An 18518-nucleotide genomic window follows, 5' to 3' on the forward strand; every position below is an offset into this window, starting at 1 on the left:
CCCTCTGCTGCAGGTCTGCTGGAGTTTGCTGGAGGTCTGCTCCAGGCCCTGTTTGCCTGAGTATTACCAGTGGAGGCTACAGAACAGGAAAGATTTCTGCCTGTTCCTTCCTCTGGAAGCTTTGTCCCAGAGGGGCACCTGCCAGATGCCAGCTGGAGCTCTCCCGTATGTGGTGTCCGTCAACCCCTGCTGGGAGGCATCTCCCAGTCAGGAGGCACAGGGGTCAGGGACCCACTTGAGGAGGCAGTCTGTCCCTTAGCAGAGCTCAAGCGCTGTGCTGGGATATTCGTTGCTCTCTTCAGAGCTGTCAGGCAGGAACATTTAAGTCTGCTGAAGCTGTGCCTACAGCCGCCCCTTCCCCCAGGTGCTGTGTCTCAGGGAGATGGGAGTTTTATCTGTATGCCCCTGACTGGTTCTGCTGCCTTTCTTTCAGAGATGCCGTGCCCAGAGAGGAGGAATTTAGAGAGGCAGTCTGGCTACAGAAGCTTTGCTGAGCTGCAGTGGGCTCCGCCCAGTTCCAACTTTCCTGTGGCTTTGTTTATACTGTGAGGGGAAAACCACCTACTCAATCCTCAGTAATGGAGGATGCCCCTGCCCCCACCAAGCTGGAGCATCCCAGGTTGACTTCAGACTGCTGTGCTGACAGCGAGAATTTCAAGCCAGTGGATCTTAGCTTGAAGGGCCCTGTAGGGGTGGGATCTGCTGAGCTAGGCCACTTAGCTCCCTGGCTTCAGCTGCCTTTCCAGGGGAATGAACAGTTCTGTCTTGCTGGCATTCCAGGCGCCACTGGGGTATGAAAAAAAAACTCCTGCAGCTAGCTTGGTGTCTGCCCAAATAGGGTGCCACCCAGTTTTGTGCTTGAAACCCAGGGCCCTGGTGGTGTAGGCACCTGAGGGAATCTCCTGGTCTGCAGGTTGTGAAGACTGTGGGAAAAGCATAGTATCTTGGCTGGAATGCACAGTTCCTCACTGCACAGTCCCTCACAGCTTCCCTTGACTAGGGGAGGGAGTTCCCAGACCCTTTGCGCTTCCTGGGTGAAGCGACACCCCACCCTGCTTTTGCTCGCCCTCCGGTTGAACGCACTGTCTAACCAGTCCCAATAGGATGCTGCTCAGATGGAAATGCAGAGATCACCCACCTTCTGCATTGATCTCACTGGGAGCTGCCGTCTGGAGCTGTTCCTATTCAGCCATCTTGCCCAAGAATCATCTTAATTTTCTTAATGGTATCTTTTGAAGGGCAAAAGTTTTAAATTTTGATAAAATCAAATTTGTCTTTTAAAAAATATTGATTGTAGTCGCAAAAATTTTCTCCTGCTTTTTCTTCCTGAAGTTTTTTATTTTTAGTTCTTATATTTGGGTCTATGATTCATTTTCAGAAAATTTTTGTAATGTATATAATATAGGGTTATTAGGATTTTTTTGTTTGTTTTTGCATATAGATATCCAGTTGCTCCAGCACTATTTGTTGAAAAGACTACTCCTTCTTAATTAAGTTAACTTTGCACTTTTATCAAAAATCAATTGACCATACATGTGTGTTTGAACTCTATTCTGTTTCGTTGATCTATATATATCTTCTTATGCCAATATCATACTGTCTTGATTGTAGTGTTACTTTCTGTTCTTTTTCAAAATTGCTTTGGCTAGACTTGGTTGCTTGCATTTCCATAGGGATTTTGGCTACAGCTTGTCAATTTCTACTAAAAAATTCCTGGTTGGATTTTGGTAAGGATTGTGTTGACTCGCTATCTCAATTTGGAGAACTGATATCTTAATAATGTTTAGTTTTATAATCAGTGAATATGCTGTAGCTCTTTATTTATTCAGGTTTTCTCTAATTTATTGCAGCAATCTTTTGGCTAGAGTGTGCTTCTTGAGAAACATGAAAGTTATTTTAAGCCACTAAGTTTTGAGAAGTTTTTTAACCCATAGTAGATAGTTGTTAAACATTTTGGTACCTGGGAGTGATGTGCTACCATAACAAAACCCTAAAACATGTGGCTTTAGGACTAGGTGATGGTCTGAAGCTCGAAGAACCTTAACAACATTGTTAGTTAAGGTCTAAGGGCCTTGAAGAGATTCTTAGTGTAACTCTATGCCCCTAGAGGTGGCTCATAGTGAGGGCTGAAAGGAAATTAAAGATAATGTTATTGAAAGTTGGAAGAATGGGGATATTTATTAGGTAGTGACAGAAAGTTAAGCAACACTATCATATGAAGTAATGTAGAAAATAGAAGTAGAAAATAGGAATACAAAATTATGTAGATTTCCAAGGAGAATGTTGATGATGACACCTGGTTTCTAGCTGCCTATTATAAAATGGCAGATGAGAGTGTTAAGCAACAGAAAGAACTTTAATATATAAAGAAGCCAGAACTTATAGGGATCAAAAATACAACTTTCTCATTGTAGTCTCTTCAGATGGCAAATGATGCTAAAATTAAGAAAAGGCTTTTGGACGAAGGCCAGATTTAGGGCACTGTCAGGAAAATAAGTAATAAAGATTATTTCAAGGGTGTTATTGTACAACCCTTTGCAAAGATTTGAGGTAATATTTCATACAGGTAACTATCCCTAAGGATCTTGAGGCACGTGCATTGCAGATTGTCTCTTCTAAACAATAGGGCTTTTAAGAATGTCAACATGCTTTCCTATAGCAACCTTACAGGAAACTAAAGGTAGAGAAATGCTTATCTTGATGAATTTTGTGAGTATAACTTTGGAAGATGGGGTGAACCCCAGTATGATTCATAGGAGACCCACAAAGTTTTAAGAGAAATGTACTTGGAGAAACACTGCCAGCTTGGACTAAAGGAGACAGAGACAGACCATCACAAAAAGAGAGCTTTGGATTTCTGAAGTAATACTAGTAGGAAGCAGGCTGAGAAAACTACTTAGCTGCAAACATCAGCACTTTTTAATGGAAAAGGATGACTTGAGGAGGAACTATGAGCTCAGAGGGTAGAGCTAAGACCCATGGAGATGCTATGCTGCATTATCTGAAAGCCGACCTGAGTCAAGGAGCCAATAGTGTGTGCATGGCTGGATTACAGAATTCTTATGGACTAGTGAATCCTGTTTGCCTTTCTTTTCCTCCCTTTTCAATGGGAAAGTCTGTAGTAATTATCCTATGCCTCTTCAACCATTGTATGTCAGTGTGTAAAGGACATATAACTTCTCTCTTTCGTTCACCAGGTCTTTAGATTGAGGATAGCTATATTTTATGAGCTGTATTTGATAAATAGCATCTGAGGAGACTCATCCACACCTGGTTGCCTAAGTAAGTGGAGTATATTTTGCCTGTGAAAGGAATATAAAAATCTGTGACCAAAGGTTATGTTTGCAATTTCTTGACACTCCTTCCTCAGAAGGTGGAGTCTAATTGCCCTTCCCTTATTATGGGTGAGCCTTAATGACTTGCTTCTAACAAAACAGAATGAGACAGAAGTGATGTTGCATGGTTTCCAAGGCTATGTCATAAAAGGTGATAGAATTTCCAGCTGGCATGCTCACTCTGTCTTTCAGGACACATGCTGTGGGTGTCCTGAGCTGCCATTTAAGAAGTCTGGCTACCCTAAAGCCTCCATGCTGGAGAGACCATGTGGAGGGACCACACAGAGATTGAGAGTAAGATGCTTGAGAAGTCCCAGCTTTCCCAGCCCCAGCGTTTTGGGTCTTCTTAGCCCAAGCACTAGATGTGCAGCCCCAGCCCATGGTGAGTAGGAACAAGCTGTCCCTGCTAACCCTGCTCAGATTTCATATTTATGATAAAATATGTTGTTTTGTGCAACCAAAAGTTTGAGGTGGTTGGCTACACAGCATTAGATAATTGGAACAGAGGACCTTTAACTGTCTTATTCTCCTTACTACTGTATTTACTATTGAGAGCCAGAACTGTTCTGCACTACTTTTTGTTTTTTAATATATATGGCTGCAAATAATGCTTTTTTCCACAATTGATAATAAATCCAGTTGGTGATATTAAATGGATTGGAGCACAACCCAGAATACATGCACCTGGCTCTTTTAAAGCAGGTCTATTCTTGCAATATGTTTGAATTGGTTTACGTTTCCCCTTGAAAGTTTGCTCTTGTTGCTTTGTTTACGTTAGCTACGTTCTACCCTTTGCTCTAGTTCACAAACTAGTGTCTACCATTTATCTCACTTCATTTCAACTTCTACTCCTTAACCTAACTTTTGCCTCATGGCCTGATGATAACTGTAAACTATATTGAACTACATGTAAGTTTTATAAGGTCGAGAGCCACTGTATCTCCCTGGAACACGGTGCCTAGTACAGAGTAAAACACTCAGTAATCATTTATTGATTTATCATAACTATGTAGGAGACACCAAAGTAACCTTATATGCATAATCTCTTTTAATCTCCACAACACATTATTAGGATTATTATCCCCATTTTGCAGATAAGGAAGTTGAATAAATTAATGAAGTGATTTTCCCAAGTTAGTACAGTCAATAGTGGAGACAGGATTTGAACCAAAAGTCTGTTTGACTTCAAAGCCTATGCTCTAATGACTGATTTTTACCTGGTTTTGCTGTTAAGCATAAATTTCTAGCTGTTGAACTAGGTATTATCCATTGGCTTTGCCTACACCATGTATTTTATTGGATATTTGGCCATTGCTTCTCCAGAACTTATGCCTTGCTTGTCCCTGATTTGTGTGTAGCTACATTCCATCCTGTGGTTCACATTTGAGTGTCCATAGAAAGAATCTACCAAAATGTGATTAACTATGCACATAAAATTCTGAACTAAGAAGACCTATTTCAGTAACACAGAGAATAACTTGTCTAGATGGAAAAGTTATGAAATCTAACATTCCCTGGAGCCATTGAAATGTTTCCATGCTTGGAGAAAATTAAGATTTGTAAGAATGAATGAAAACACCTATCAGAATTCTTTTCTAGTGTTAGATTTCACACTCATAGAATTGCACATTTTAAATATTGCAGATATACCGGTTAAATACTTTTGTTCTGTTAAGCTGAAATCACTTGCTCATATGGAGTCTGTATTCCTGTTGCATGTTGGCATGAGAGTTAACTCTGTTGCCTGCTCTTGGCCATTTGTTCCTCAGCTTTTTGTGTCACTGAACACGTATGTGTACAATATTTGCCACCCTTCTTTTAAGAATTTTTATTCATATGTCATTTACGAATTAGACAAAGTGAATGCATAAAAACTGAGAGAAGTTAACAAGTTAAACCAAGAGAGCTGTATTTGATAAATAGCATCTGAGGAGACTCATCCACACCCAGTTGCCTAAGTAAGTGGAGTATATTTTGCATATGAAAGGAACATAAAAATTTGTGATCAAAAGTTATGTTTGCAATTTCTTTGACACTCCTTCCACAGCAGGTGGAGTCTGATAGAAACATTTGAAAAATCAAAGTGCAATGAGTACAAAAATATCTTTTTCCTATCATAACGTAATTGTACTGACACCTTATTATGTTTGATAGTCAATTCTCATTTGTCTTTAATAATTGACAATGGGAAGCCACTTCATTTTAGATGAGATCAGATTCAATGGTTATTATTTCCTTGGGCTGCTTTTACTTGGAAATAATTTCATCTGACTTTATAGAAAGTGACCTTAGTAATTGTGGGAGCATCCAAAATTTGTTTAATATGTATGAACATAAAATATTTCAGTGTATGTTTTAATCAAGGAGTCATTTCTGAATTTTACAACCAGATGTACTTTGTATTTTCTTTTTTTTTATTTTTTTAATTTTATTATTATTATACTTTAAGTTTTAGGGTACATGTGCAAAATGTGCAGGTTTGTTACATATGTATACATGCGCCATGTTGGTGTACTGCACCCATTAACTCGTCATTTAGCATTAGGTATATCTCCTAATGCTGTCCCTCCCCCCTCCCCCCACCCCACAACAGTCCCTGGAGTGTGATGTTCCCCTTCCTGTGTCCATGTGTTCTCATTGTTCAATTCCCACCTATGAGTGAGAACATGCGGTGTTTGGTTTTTTGTCCTTGCAATAGTTTACTGAGAATGATGTTTTCCAGTTTCATCCATGTCCCTACAAAGGACATGAACTCATCATTTTTTATGGCTGCATAGCATTCCATGGTGTATATGTGCCATGTTTTCTTAATCCAGTCTAGCATTGTTGGACATTTGGGTTGGTTCCAAGTCTTTGCTATTGTGAATAGTGCCGCAATAAACATACGTGTGCATGTGTCTTTATAGCAGCATGATCTATAATCCTTTGGGTATATACCCAGTAATGGGATGGCTGGGTCAAATGGTATTTCTAGTTCTAGATCCCTGAGGAATGGCCACACTGACTTCCACAATGGTTGAACTAGTTTACAGTCCCACCAACAGTGTAAAAGTGTTCCTATTTCTCCACATCCTCTCCAGCACCTGTTGTTTCCTGACTTTTTAATGATGGCCATTCTAACTGGTGTGAGATGGTATCTCATTGTAGTTTTGATTTGCATTTCTCTGATGGCCAGTGATGATGAGCATTTTTTTCATGTGTTGTTTGGCTGCATAAATGTCTTCTTTTGAGAAGTGTCTGTTCATGTCCTTCAGTCACTTTTTGATGGGGTTGTTTGTTTTTTTCTTGTAAGTTTGTTGGAGTTCATTGTAGATTCTGGATATTAGCCCTTTGTCAGATTAGTAGGTTGCAAACATTTTCTCCCATTTTGTAAGTTGCCTGTTCACTCTGATGGTAGTTTCTTTTGCTGTGCAGAAGCTCTTTAGTTTAATTAGATACCATTTGTCAATTTTGGCTTTTGTTGCCATTGCTTTTGGTGTTTTAGACATGAAGTCCTTGCCCATTCCTATGTCCTGAATGGCAATGCCTAGGTTTTCTTCTAGAGTTTTTATGGTTTTAGGTCTAACATGTAAGTCTTTAATCCATCTTGAATTAATTTTTGTATAAGGTGTAAAGAAGGGATCCAGTTTCAGCTTTCTACATATGGCTAGCCAGTTTTCCCAGCACCATTTATTAAATAGGGAATCCTTTCCTCATTGCTTGTTTTTGTCAGGTTTGTCAAAGATCAGATAGTTGTAGATATGCGGCGTTATTTCTGAAGGCTCTATTCTGTTCCACTGGTCTATATCTCTGTTTTGGTACCAGTACCATGCTGTTTTGGTTACTGTAGCCTTGTATAGTTTGAAGTCAGGTAACGTGATGCCTCCAGCTTTGTTCTTTTGGCTTAGGATTGACTTGGTGATGCGGGCTCTTTTTTGGTTCCATATGAACTTTAAAGTAGTTTTTTCCAATTCTGTGAAGAAAGTCATTGGTAGCTTGATGGGGATGGCATTGAATCTATAAATCACCTTGGGCAGTATGGCCATTTTCACAATATTGATTCTTCCTACCCATGAGCATGGAATGTTTTTCCATTTGTTTGTATCCTCTTCTATTTCACTGAGCAGTGGTTTGTAGTTCTCCTTGAAGAGGTCCTTCACATCCCTTGTAAGTTGGATTCCTAGGTATTTTATTCTCTTTGAAGCAATTGTGAATGGGAGTTCACTCATGATTTGGCCCTCTGTTTGTCTGTGATTGGTGTATAAGAATTCTTGTGATTTTTGTACATTGGTTTTTTTATCCTGAGACTTTGCTGAAGTTGCTTATCAGCTTAAGGAGATTTTGGGCTGAGTCAATGGGGTTTTCTAGATATACAATCATGTCATCTGAAAACAGGGACAATTTGACTTCCTCTTTTCCTAATTGAATAGCCTTTATTTCCTTCTCCTGCCTAATTGCCCTGGCCAGAACTTCCAACACTATGTTGTATAGGAGTGGTGAGAGAGGGCATCCCTGTCTTGTGCCAGTTTTCAAAGGGAATGCTTCCACTTTTTGCCCATTCAGTATGATATTGGCTGTGGGTTTGTCATAAATAGCTCTTATTATTTTGAGATACGTCCCATCAATACCTAATTTATTGAGCGTTTTTAGCATGAAGAGTTGTTGAATTTTGTCAAAGGCCTTTTCTGCATCTATTGAGATAATCATGTGGTTTTTGTCTCTGGTTCTGTTTATATGCTGGATTACATTTATTGATTTGTGTACGTTGAACCAGCCTTGCATCCCAGGGATGAAGCCCACTTGATCATGGTGTATAAGCTTTTTGATGTGCTGCTGAATTCGTTTTGCCAGAATTTTATTGAGGATTTTTGCATCAATGTTCATCAAGGATATTGGTCTAAAATTCTCTTTTTTGGTTTTGCCTCTGCCCGGCTTTGGTATCAGGATGATGCTCGCCTCATGAAATGAGTTTGGGAGGATTCCCTCTTTTTCTATTGATTGGAATAGTTTCAGAAGGAATGGTACCAGTTCCTCCTTGTACCTTTGGTAGAATTCGGCTGTGAATCCATCTGGTCCTGGACTCTTTTTGGTTGGTAAGCTGCTGATTATTGCCACAATTTCAGAGCCTGTTATTGGTCTCTTCAGAGATTCAACTTCTTCCTGGTTTAGTCTTGGGAGGGTGTATGTTTTGAGGAATTTATCTATTTCTTCTAGATTTTCTAGTTTATTTGCGTAGAAGTGTTTATATTATTCTCTGACGGTAGTTTGTATTTCTGTGGGATCGGTGGTGATATCCCCTTTATCATTGTTTATTGCGTCTCTTTGATTCTTCTCTCTTTTCTTCTTGATTAGTCTTGCTAGCTGTCTATCAATTTTGTTGATCTTTTCAAAAAACCAGCTCCTGGATTCATTAATTTTTTGAAGGGTTTTTTGTGTCTCTATTTCCTTCAGTTCTGCTCTGATTTTAGTTATTTCTTGCCTTGTGCTAGCTTTTGAATGTGTTTGCTCTTGCTTTTCTAGTTCTTTTAATTGTGATGTTAGGGTGTCAATTTTGGATCTTTCCTGCTTTCTCTTGTGGGCATTTAGTGCTATAAATTTCCCTCTACACACTGCTCTGAATGTGTCCCAGAGATTCTGGTATGTTGTGTCTTTGTTCTCATTGGTTTCAAAGAACATCTTTATTTCTGCCTTCATTTCGTTATGTACCCAATAGTCATTCAGGAGCAGGTTGTTCAGTTTCCATGTAGTTGAGCGGTTTTGAGTGAGTTTCTTAATCCTCAGTTCTAGTTTGATTGCACTGTGGTCTGAGAGACAGTTTGTTATAATTTCTGTTCTTTTGCATTTGCTGAGGATTGCTTTACTTCCAACTATGTGGTGAATTTTGGAATAGGTGTGGTGTGGTGCTGAAAAAAATGTATATTCTGTTGATTTGGGGTGGAGAGTTCTGTAGATGTCTATTAGGTCCGCTTGGTGCAGAGCTGAGTTCAGTTCCTGGGTATCCTTGTTAACTTTCTGTCTCGTTGATCTGTCTAATGTTGACAGTGGTGTGTTAAATTCTTATTGTGTGGGAGTCTAAGTCGCTTTGTAGGTCACTCAGGACTTGCTTTATGAATCTGGGTGCTGCTGTATTGGGTGCATATATATTCATGATAGTTAGCTCTTCTTGTTGAATTGATCCCTTTACCATTATGTAATGGCTTCCTTTGTCTCTTTCGATCTTTGTTGGTTTAAAGTCTGTTTTATCAGAGACTAGGATTACAACCCCTGCCTTTTTTTGTTTTCCATTTGCTTGGTAGATCTTCCTCCATCCTTTTATTTTGAGCGTGTATGTGTCTCTGCACGTGAGATGGGTTTCCTGAATATAGCACACTGATGGGTCTTGACTCTTTATCCAATTTGCCAGTCTGTGTCTTTTAATTGGAGCATTTAGTCTATTTGCATTTAAAGTTAATATTGTTATGTGAGAGTTTGATCCTGTCATTATGATGTTAGCTGGTTATTTTGCTCGTTAGTTGGTGCAGTTTCTTCCTAGCCTCAATGATCTTTACAATTTGGCATGATTTTGCAGTGGCTAGTACCGGTTGTTCCTTTCCATGTTTAGTGTTTCCTTCAGGAACTCTTTTAGGGCAGGCCTGGTGGTGACAAAATCTCTCAGCATTTGCTTGTCTGTAAAGTATTTTATTTCTCCTTCACTTATGAAGCTTAGTTTGGCTGGATATGAAATTCTGGGTTGAAAATTCTTTTCTTTAAGAATGTTGAATATTGGCCCCCACTCTCTTCTGGCTTGTAGAATTTCTGCCGAGAGATCAGCTGTTAGTCTGATGGGCTTCCCTTTGAGGGTAACCTGACCTTTCTCCCTGGCTGCTCTTAGCATTTTTTCCTTCATTTCAACTTTGGTGAATCTGACAATTATGTGTCTTGGAGTTGCTCTTCTTGAGGAATATCTTTGTGGTGTTCTCTGTATTTCCTGAATCTGAATGTTGGCCTGCCTTCCTGGATTGGGGAAGTTCTCCTGGATAATATCCTGCAGAGTGTTTTCCAACTTGGTTCTATTCTCCCCATCACTTTCAGGTACACCAATCAGACGTAGATTTGGTCTTTTCACATAGTCCATATTTCTTGGAGGCTTTGTTCATTTCTTTTTATTCTTTTTTCTCTAAACTTCCCTTCTCGCTTCATTTCATCTTCCATCACTGACACCCTTTCTTCCAGTTGATCTCATCAGCTCCTGAGGCTTCTGCATTCTTCATGTAGTTCTTGAGCCTTGGCTTTCAGCTCCATCAGCTCCTTTAAGCACTTCTCTGTATTGGTTATTCTAGTTATACATTCGTCTAAATTTTTTTCAAAGTTTTTAACTTCTTTGGTTTGAATTTCCTCCTGTAGCTCAGAGTAGTTTAATCGTCTGAAGCCTTCTTCTCTCAACTCATCAAAGTCCTTCTCCATCCAGCTTTGTTCTGTTGCTGGTGAGGCACTGCATTCCTTTGGAGGAGGAGAGGCACCTTTTAGAATTTCCAGTTTTTGTGCTCTGTTTTTTCCCCATCTTTGTGGTTTTATCTACTTTTGGTCTTTGATGATGGTGATGTACAGATGGGTTTTTGGTGTGGATGTCCTTTCTGTTTGTTAGTTTTCCTTTTAACAGACAGGACCCTGAGCTGCAGGTCTGTTGGAGTTTGCTAGAGGTGCACTCCAGACCCTGTTTGCCTGGTTCTCAGCAGCGGAGGCTGCAGAACAGTGGATTTTTTGTGAACTGCGAATGCTGCTGCCTGCTCATTCCTCTGGATGTTTTGTCTCAGAGGAGTACCCGGCCGTGTGAGGTGTCAGTCTGCCCCTACTTGGGGGTGCCTCCCAGTTAGGCTGCTCAGGGGTCAGGGGTCAGGGACCCACTTGAGGAGGCAGTCTGCCCGTTCTCAGATCTCCAGCTGCATGCTGGGAGAATCACTACTCTCTTCAAAGCTGTCAGACAGGGACATTTAAGTCTGCAGAGGTTACTGCTGTCTTTTTGTTTGTCTGTGCCCTGCCCCCAGAGGTGGAGGCTACAGAAGCAGGCAGGCCTCTTTGAGCTGTGGTGGGCTCCACCCAGTTCGAGCTTCCTGGCTGCTTTGTTTACCTAAGCAAGCCTGGGCAATGGCGGGCGCCCCTTCTCCAGCCTCGCTGAGGCCTTGCAGTTTGACCTCAGAGTGCTGTGCTAGCAGTCAGCGAGACTCCGTGGGCATAGGACCCTCCGAGCCAGGTGCAGGATATAATCTCCTGGTGTGCCTTTTTTAAGCCCGTCGGAAAAGCACAGCATTAGGGTGGGAGTGACCTGATTTTCCCAGTGCTGTGTGTCACCCCTTTCTTTGACTAGGAAAGGGAACTCCCTGACCCCTTGCACTTCCCGAGTGAGGCAATGCCTCGCCCTGCTTCAGCTCACGCACGGTGTGCTGCACCCGCTGTCCTGCGCCCACTGTCTGGCACTCCCTAGTGAGATGAACCCAGTACCTCAGATGGAAATGCAGAAATCACCCGTCTTCTGGTCTGCATCGCTCACGCTGGGAGCTGTAGACCAGAGCTCTTCCTATTCGGCCATCTTGGCTCTCCTTCCCCTGTACTTTGTATTTTGAAATGTCATTGCCATATACTGAGTAAGTTTGAAAAATGAGAGATGAAAAAATCAAGTGGATATATTTGTGAGTCAATATTTTTATAATAAGAAATAAAAAAAATTATTTTATTATAAAATTTTTCTAAGTAATGGGAAACAACTTCATTTTAGATGAGATCAGATTCAATGGTTATTATTTCCTTGGGCTGCTTTTACTTGGAAATAATTTCATCTGACTTTATAGATAAGATCATGTTATTGAATTGAGTTGCAGAGTTGCAATTCTGTTTACAACTACAACTTTTGCTCTTCCTATAAAAATGTGCTTAACAATTACTTATAGAGGACCTACCATATGCACATCAATGCCTAGAGGCTATGGGAGATACAAATTAGTTGAGACAGCCCCTTTCTCAATGAATTTTTAATTTAATAGAGGATTCGTTCTTTTGTTCATTCAGTCATTTAGTCAGTAAACAATATTGATTGAATACCTACTGAGTGCAGGCATTGTGAAAACAATGATCACACATTAGAAGAAAAAACTGATCCCTAGCCTTCAAAACTCATGGTCTAATAGGAGCTCCCAAGTAAAGAAAATACAGCAGAATAGCATGATTGAATGATTTATTCATATTGAGTTAAAATATGTCACTTTTGGCTGGGATGCTCAAGGAAAACTTTCTTGAAGTTATACTTCAAATATTATAAGTCACTATATGAAATAAATGCTCAGAGGCTTCATTTTTGAAATTAATTATAAAAGAGGCACAAAAACCAAATGCAGTACTGTAGATTTCCAAAATGGTCATAATTCTCTACCCCTGTCTATATTCACATCTCATAAAATATGATGTATTTTCTTCCATCAAGAGGTGCCATCTGTTTCTCTACCTCTGGAATTTGGGTAAGCATTGTGACTTGATTTTGCCCATAAAATATAGCAGATGTGATGTTGTGCCAATTCTCAGCCTAGGCCTCAAGCTTGCATGCTTCTGCTCTCTTTCTTAGAATCCTCCTCAGCTTCCACAAATGAGCTTGGGAAAACTTATTCATGATAAGAGACTGTGTAGAAGAGAAATGTGCCATCCCAGCTGAGTCCTTCTTAGACAGCTGCCACACAGCCAACATAGCACCTGATTCATGCATTAGTGAGATTAGGAGTTACGGCAAGAGCAACCCACATGGGATCATTTTAAATTGTCAAAGCACCAAATTGTGAGATAAGGACAGATTTGTTGACTTATATCCCTACATTTTAGATGGTTTATTACACAACAATAACTAGCTGATATGCCAGTTAATAAAAATCTTCCTAATGCTTTAGAGTTGGGGGGAGTAGCACAGTTAATAGGTGGAATAGCATGTATGAAAAAAAATTAATTACCAAGCCCTTAAGACCATTTATATGGCATATGTATTTTTTCAGAATTTTTTTTAGCAAGCCAATCTTCTTCCCTATGGTGAATTCTTATGACAAATGTGGAGTTAGGATTTAAATTATGCATAGGCTATATTTCTTTCCAAAATGTTGTATCAAATTAATAGGACATAGGTATTTATTTTCACAAAAACCATGTGCTGTAAATTTTTAGTGTTTTTTGTTTTATTTTCTGGGCACCACTTTACAAGGTATAAGTGATACATTAAGGTTTTATTCAGTTGCATCTTGGGATCACTTGCAAGGATAATTTGTGATGAAAAATATAAATGGGCCACAGAGAATCAGTGAGACCCTGTGCTGTGCTATAGTTAAAGAAGGAATATAGTGAGGAAGAAAGAATGGGAGACTTGGAGTCCAAACAACTATATCTGTTCAGAAAATATAATTTCCTTTGTGTTTTTAGAAGATTATTTTTAATCTTCATAACTTTTTTCTTGCTTCCCAGAATTAAGAGGTAATGTGAAAACACAACTGTTTCATGATTATTTTTGTAAGAAAAGTAAAACTGATTTTGATTCCTTTGTAAAAGGAAACCTGATTTGTATTGTCTGAATAAGCCATATTTTAAAACTTAATGTAATATGCATAATTATTTCATACTTCTTTACATATTATTATTATTTTTTTGAGATGGAGTCCCACTCTGTCACCCAGGCTGGAGTACAGTGGTGCAATCTCGGCTCACTGCAACCTCCGCCCCCTGGGTTCAAGTGATTCTCTTGTCTCAGCCTCCCCGGTAGCTGGGATTACTGGGCTTCCTTACATATTCTTAAACATGTCCTTAATTTAGAGAAAGCACAGGTAGAAGAGATAATTTCAGGTTTTCTTAAAATATCCATATCTCTACCTGAAACAATTTTGTATGCCTTCAGAATGTTCATTAAATTTACATCTGTATTATTATGTTATTCAAACTGGACGTGGGTCAATTCCTCTCCTTTAAAAAAAAAAAATAACTTACATAGAGCCTACTTTAATCCTGGGAATGGACAAGCATATCGGTAGACTTCAACCAACCTGAGCATCATCTTGTTGGAAAATATGATAAGAATGTTATGTCTCCATTTCCCTCAGGAGGGTCAGTATTACTGAGGATAGAAGAATTTTATCATGCAGTTCATTTCACAGGGCTTCAGATATGAAGAAGTGTAGAGAGATGTTAATGGACAAACCAAACTTTGCAAAATATTTTAAAGAGGCTTATTTTGAGTCAGTATGAGTGACTGTGGCCTGGGAAAAATAAAAACCCAGGAAGTCTTGAGTACATGGTCCCACAGTTTGGTTTTACACATTTTAGGGAGGCAGGAGTTACAGGTAAAGACATAACTCAATACATGGAAGGTCTGCATTGGTTTGGCCTTAAAAGGTGAGATATTTTCAAGTGGGGGCTTATAGGTTATAGGCGGGTTTCCAGATTCTTTAATTTGTAATTTGTTAAAGGAGTAAGGCTCTGTCTAAAACTTGAGGTCAGCAGAAAGAAATTTTCACAATAAGGATGCTTTGCCAGAGTCAGCCACAATATACTGGGTCAAAATGACCTGTTTAGCTAGACTGATGGCCTGCAGACATGACTTAACCCTTGCCTTGCATGGCTTAGGTTTTGTTTGTAATTTGGCATCTTATTGCCACAAAGAATCTGTTTTGGCAGTCTATGATCTCTATTTTAACATTAATCCTGGTCAGTTGTGACTAAATTCCAAACTGGTGGGGGGTATAATGAGGCATGTCAACATTCCTTACCGTCATGGCTGACAACTCAGTTTTTAAGGTTTCTCTGGGGTTCCCTTGGTTAAGAGGGGGTCCACTCGGTTATTGGGGGGATTAGGATTGTATTTCTAGTTTACAGGTAGCAGTCAGTACAGTGACTATGAACGTCTTCTGATATGTGCTAAGCAGGATGGCTTTTTAAAAGAGGCCACTCTGTCAGGTTCCTTTCCACAGTTAAACATCCTTTTTTTCAAGGGAGGAAGAGATCACGTAATTGCCAGATATACCTTTGTTGTATTTATTAAGTGTTGATAAATGAACTCTAACATCTAACAATTTGAAGGCTGTGCTCTTGGCACCTTCACATTAGTTACGATTTCTGATTAAACTTCAGAAATAAAGGTAATTTTTAATTTTTTTGTTTTTAAAAATACAGCTGTCTTGGTGACCCCTTATCTTGACCAGGTGTCAAGGTGAGCTGTCTTGGAGCTCTCGGGTAGAGGACTTCCCTGCCCGTGAAGTCCTCAGAGAAGCCTTCAGTGTCTTCTAGTCATTTGCCCAGTAGTTTCTCCTGTAGGAAAGGGCTCCTAAATCATGTAAAAAAGTGTTGTGTTTACCTCAGCTGGAATTTTTCATGTTGTATTTTATAGAGTTGTAGAAGCTTATTCAGTTTCTGGTCTGGCAGGTAAGGAGCTTGGAAGTCACTCTGTCCTCACAAACTGAAAATCAGTATCTCTTCTATGTGAAAAGCAAGGTGACAGGAAAATTGCTGTCCCCCAAATTGGAGAAACAGACAGATGGATAGAGAGAATCACTATTTACCAGAGCAGAAACCCATAAGCAGAAACCTCCATGGGAAACAGTGCCTGGATAGGAAAACCTAAACTGTAATAAGCAAATTGCTGGAAGCTCAGTATGAATAAGTCTGAGCTAAAAACTCCATGGCCCCCCAACCTTCACTGACACACTTTCACATGTTCTTTTTTTTTTTTTTTTTTTTTTTGAGATGGAGTCTCGCTCTGTCGCCCAGGCTGGAGTGCAGTGGCGCAATCTTGGCTCACTGCAAGCTCCGCCTCCCAGGTTGACGCCATTCTCCTGCCTCAGCCTCTCCGAGTAGCTGGGACTACAGGCGCCCGCCACCACGCCCGGCTAATTTTTTGTATTTTTAGTAGAGACAGGGTTTCACCGTGGTCTCGATCTCCTGACCTCGTGATCCGCCCACCTCGGCCTCCCAAAGTGCTGGGATTACAAGCGTGAGCCACCGCACCCGGCCCACATGTTCTATAAACCAGGTTTATAGAGTGACGATGGGAGAAAAATCCCCTTGTGCCTCTAGCGGGGAAGAGACAATTAACCATTTTGAAATATGCCAGAGCATTCTGTTCCTTTTAACAAGGCCTGTCCTCAAGAGAAATTGTTTTATCACAGCCTAACTTACTAGGGTTTAATCAGAGCCTAACTGACTTGGGGGAAGGGAATACCCAATGCCAGCCTACTCTAGCTGTCCTTTCCCACCTAGAGGGAGAAAAAAACTGAGAAGCACTTGTGAAGTTCACAGGCCAGGGGCACCAGCTCACTAAAAGACTGAAACCTAATCATAGAACTATAGAATGCTTCCCCTCCCCTCATACCTTACCACCATGTCACCAGAAGTTTACTTATCAGAGTTCCTTTAGCCCAGTACAGTATGTCTAGCTTTCAACAAAAAATTACAAGGTATACTAAAGGGCAAAAAACACAATTTGAAAAGACAAAGCAGTCACGTACCAGACTCAGATATAGCAGGGATGTCAGAATTATCAGACTGGGAATTTAAAACACTAGAAAGGCTCTAATTGAAAAAGTAGACAACATGAAAGAACAGATGGGTGAGGTAAGCAGAGAGATGAAAATTTAAAGAGTCAGAAGTGCTGGAGACAACACTAACAGAAATGAAGAATGCCTTTGACAGTGGGCTCATTAATAGACTGGACGCAGCTCAGGAAAGAATCTCGGAGCTTGAGGGTATGTCAATAGAAACTTCCAAAACTAAAAAAACAAAAAGATCAAAACAATAAAAAATAAAAAGGAACATAATCTCCAAGAACTGTTGGGCAACTACAAAAGGGATAACATACACATAATGGGAGCACCAGAAGAGAAGAAAGAAAGGAACAGAAGAAATAGTTGAAGCAATAATGGCTCAGAATTTCCCTAAATTATATCAAACAAAACCCCACAGATATAGGAAGCTGGATAAATGCCAAAACAACAACAATAAACCCCTCAAAATTGATACCTAGGCATATGATAGTCAAACTACAGAAAAATCACACATAAAAAATATAGAAAGATCCAAAGCAAAAAAAAAAAAGCAATTATAAAGGAATAAAGAATTACATTTGACTTCTCCTCAGAAACCATGCAAGCATGAAAAGAGTGGGGTGAAATACTTAAATAAAATCCACCAGTCTAAAATTCTGTATCCTGAGAAATTATCCTTCAAAAGTGAAGGTGAAAAAAAGGACTTTTTCAGACAAAAATTGAGGGAGTTTGTTGTCAGTACCCCTGACTTGCAAAAATTAAGTTCTTCCTAGAGAATGCAGTTGATATGGGTCAGAAATTCAGATCTGCACAAAAAATGGAAAATCATTAGAAATGGAATAAGTGAAGATAAGTTAAAATCATTTTTCTGATTCTTAATTGATCTAACAAATAACAGTTTGTTATAATAATAGCCACCATGTATCCAATTATTATAGCTTATGTAGAAGTGCAATGAATGACAGCAGTGATATAAGGGATGGAAGGGAGGAATTAGGAATAGTGTAAGGCACTTGCATTACCCAGAAAGGGGTATAGTGTTTTCTGAAAGTGGAATTGGATTAGTGGTACATTGCACACTCCAGGGCAACCACTAAAAACAGTGAATAAAGAAATATAACTGAAATAAATAAATAGTGTAAATAAATAAATATAACACTAGGAGAGAAAATGGAATAACATAAAATGCTCAGTTAAAACAAAAAATGGCAGAAAAAAGGTGGAAGACAAAAATTGGAACAAAGTACAAGGGAAACAAATAGAAAACAGTAATAGACGTGGTAGATAGACATCACTTGAAAAGTTAATGGTCTAAATACACCAAGTAAAAGACACTGTCAGAGTGGATCAAAAAACAAGACCCAACTATATGTTGTTTTCAAGAAGCCCACTTTCAATATAAAGACACATAGATTAAAAGTAAAAAGATGGTTAGCATATACAATGCTAACACTAATCAAAACTAAGCTGAACTAGCTATATTAATTTCAGACAGAGTAGACTTCAGACCAATGAAGTTTATTAGGACTCTGGGTTAATTCATAATTGTAAATGTCCCAAAAACATTTCAAAACATTCCAAAAACAAAGTCCTAACTAAATCCTGATTCTTTCACATTTGCCTCCAAATTATACTGTCAGTTTTTATCTAGTTGTCAGTATGTCAGTGG

At 39.4% G+C, this 18518-nt stretch overlaps 1 long non-coding RNA gene across 1 annotated transcript in view; it reads left to right on the forward strand.

The window, feature by feature from the left end:
- Positions 1 to 3520: 3520 nt before the first annotated feature.
- The window catches only part of LOC129466555 (uncharacterized), a 65523-nt gene continuing 50525 nt past the window's right edge, over positions 3521 to 18518 (forward strand). Inside the window, exon 1 of the long non-coding RNA XR_010116414.1 lies at positions 3521 to 3717. This is a non-coding gene — a long non-coding RNA (uncharacterized lncRNA). The remainder of the gene's footprint in view (positions 3718 to 18518) is intronic.

Source organism: Symphalangus syndactylus, chromosome 17 (assembly GCF_028878055.3).
Source record: "Symphalangus syndactylus isolate Jambi chromosome 17, NHGRI_mSymSyn1-v2.1_pri, whole genome shotgun sequence".
In the NCBI taxonomy this organism is placed as follows: Eukaryota; Metazoa; Chordata; class Mammalia; order Primates; family Hylobatidae; genus Symphalangus; species Symphalangus syndactylus.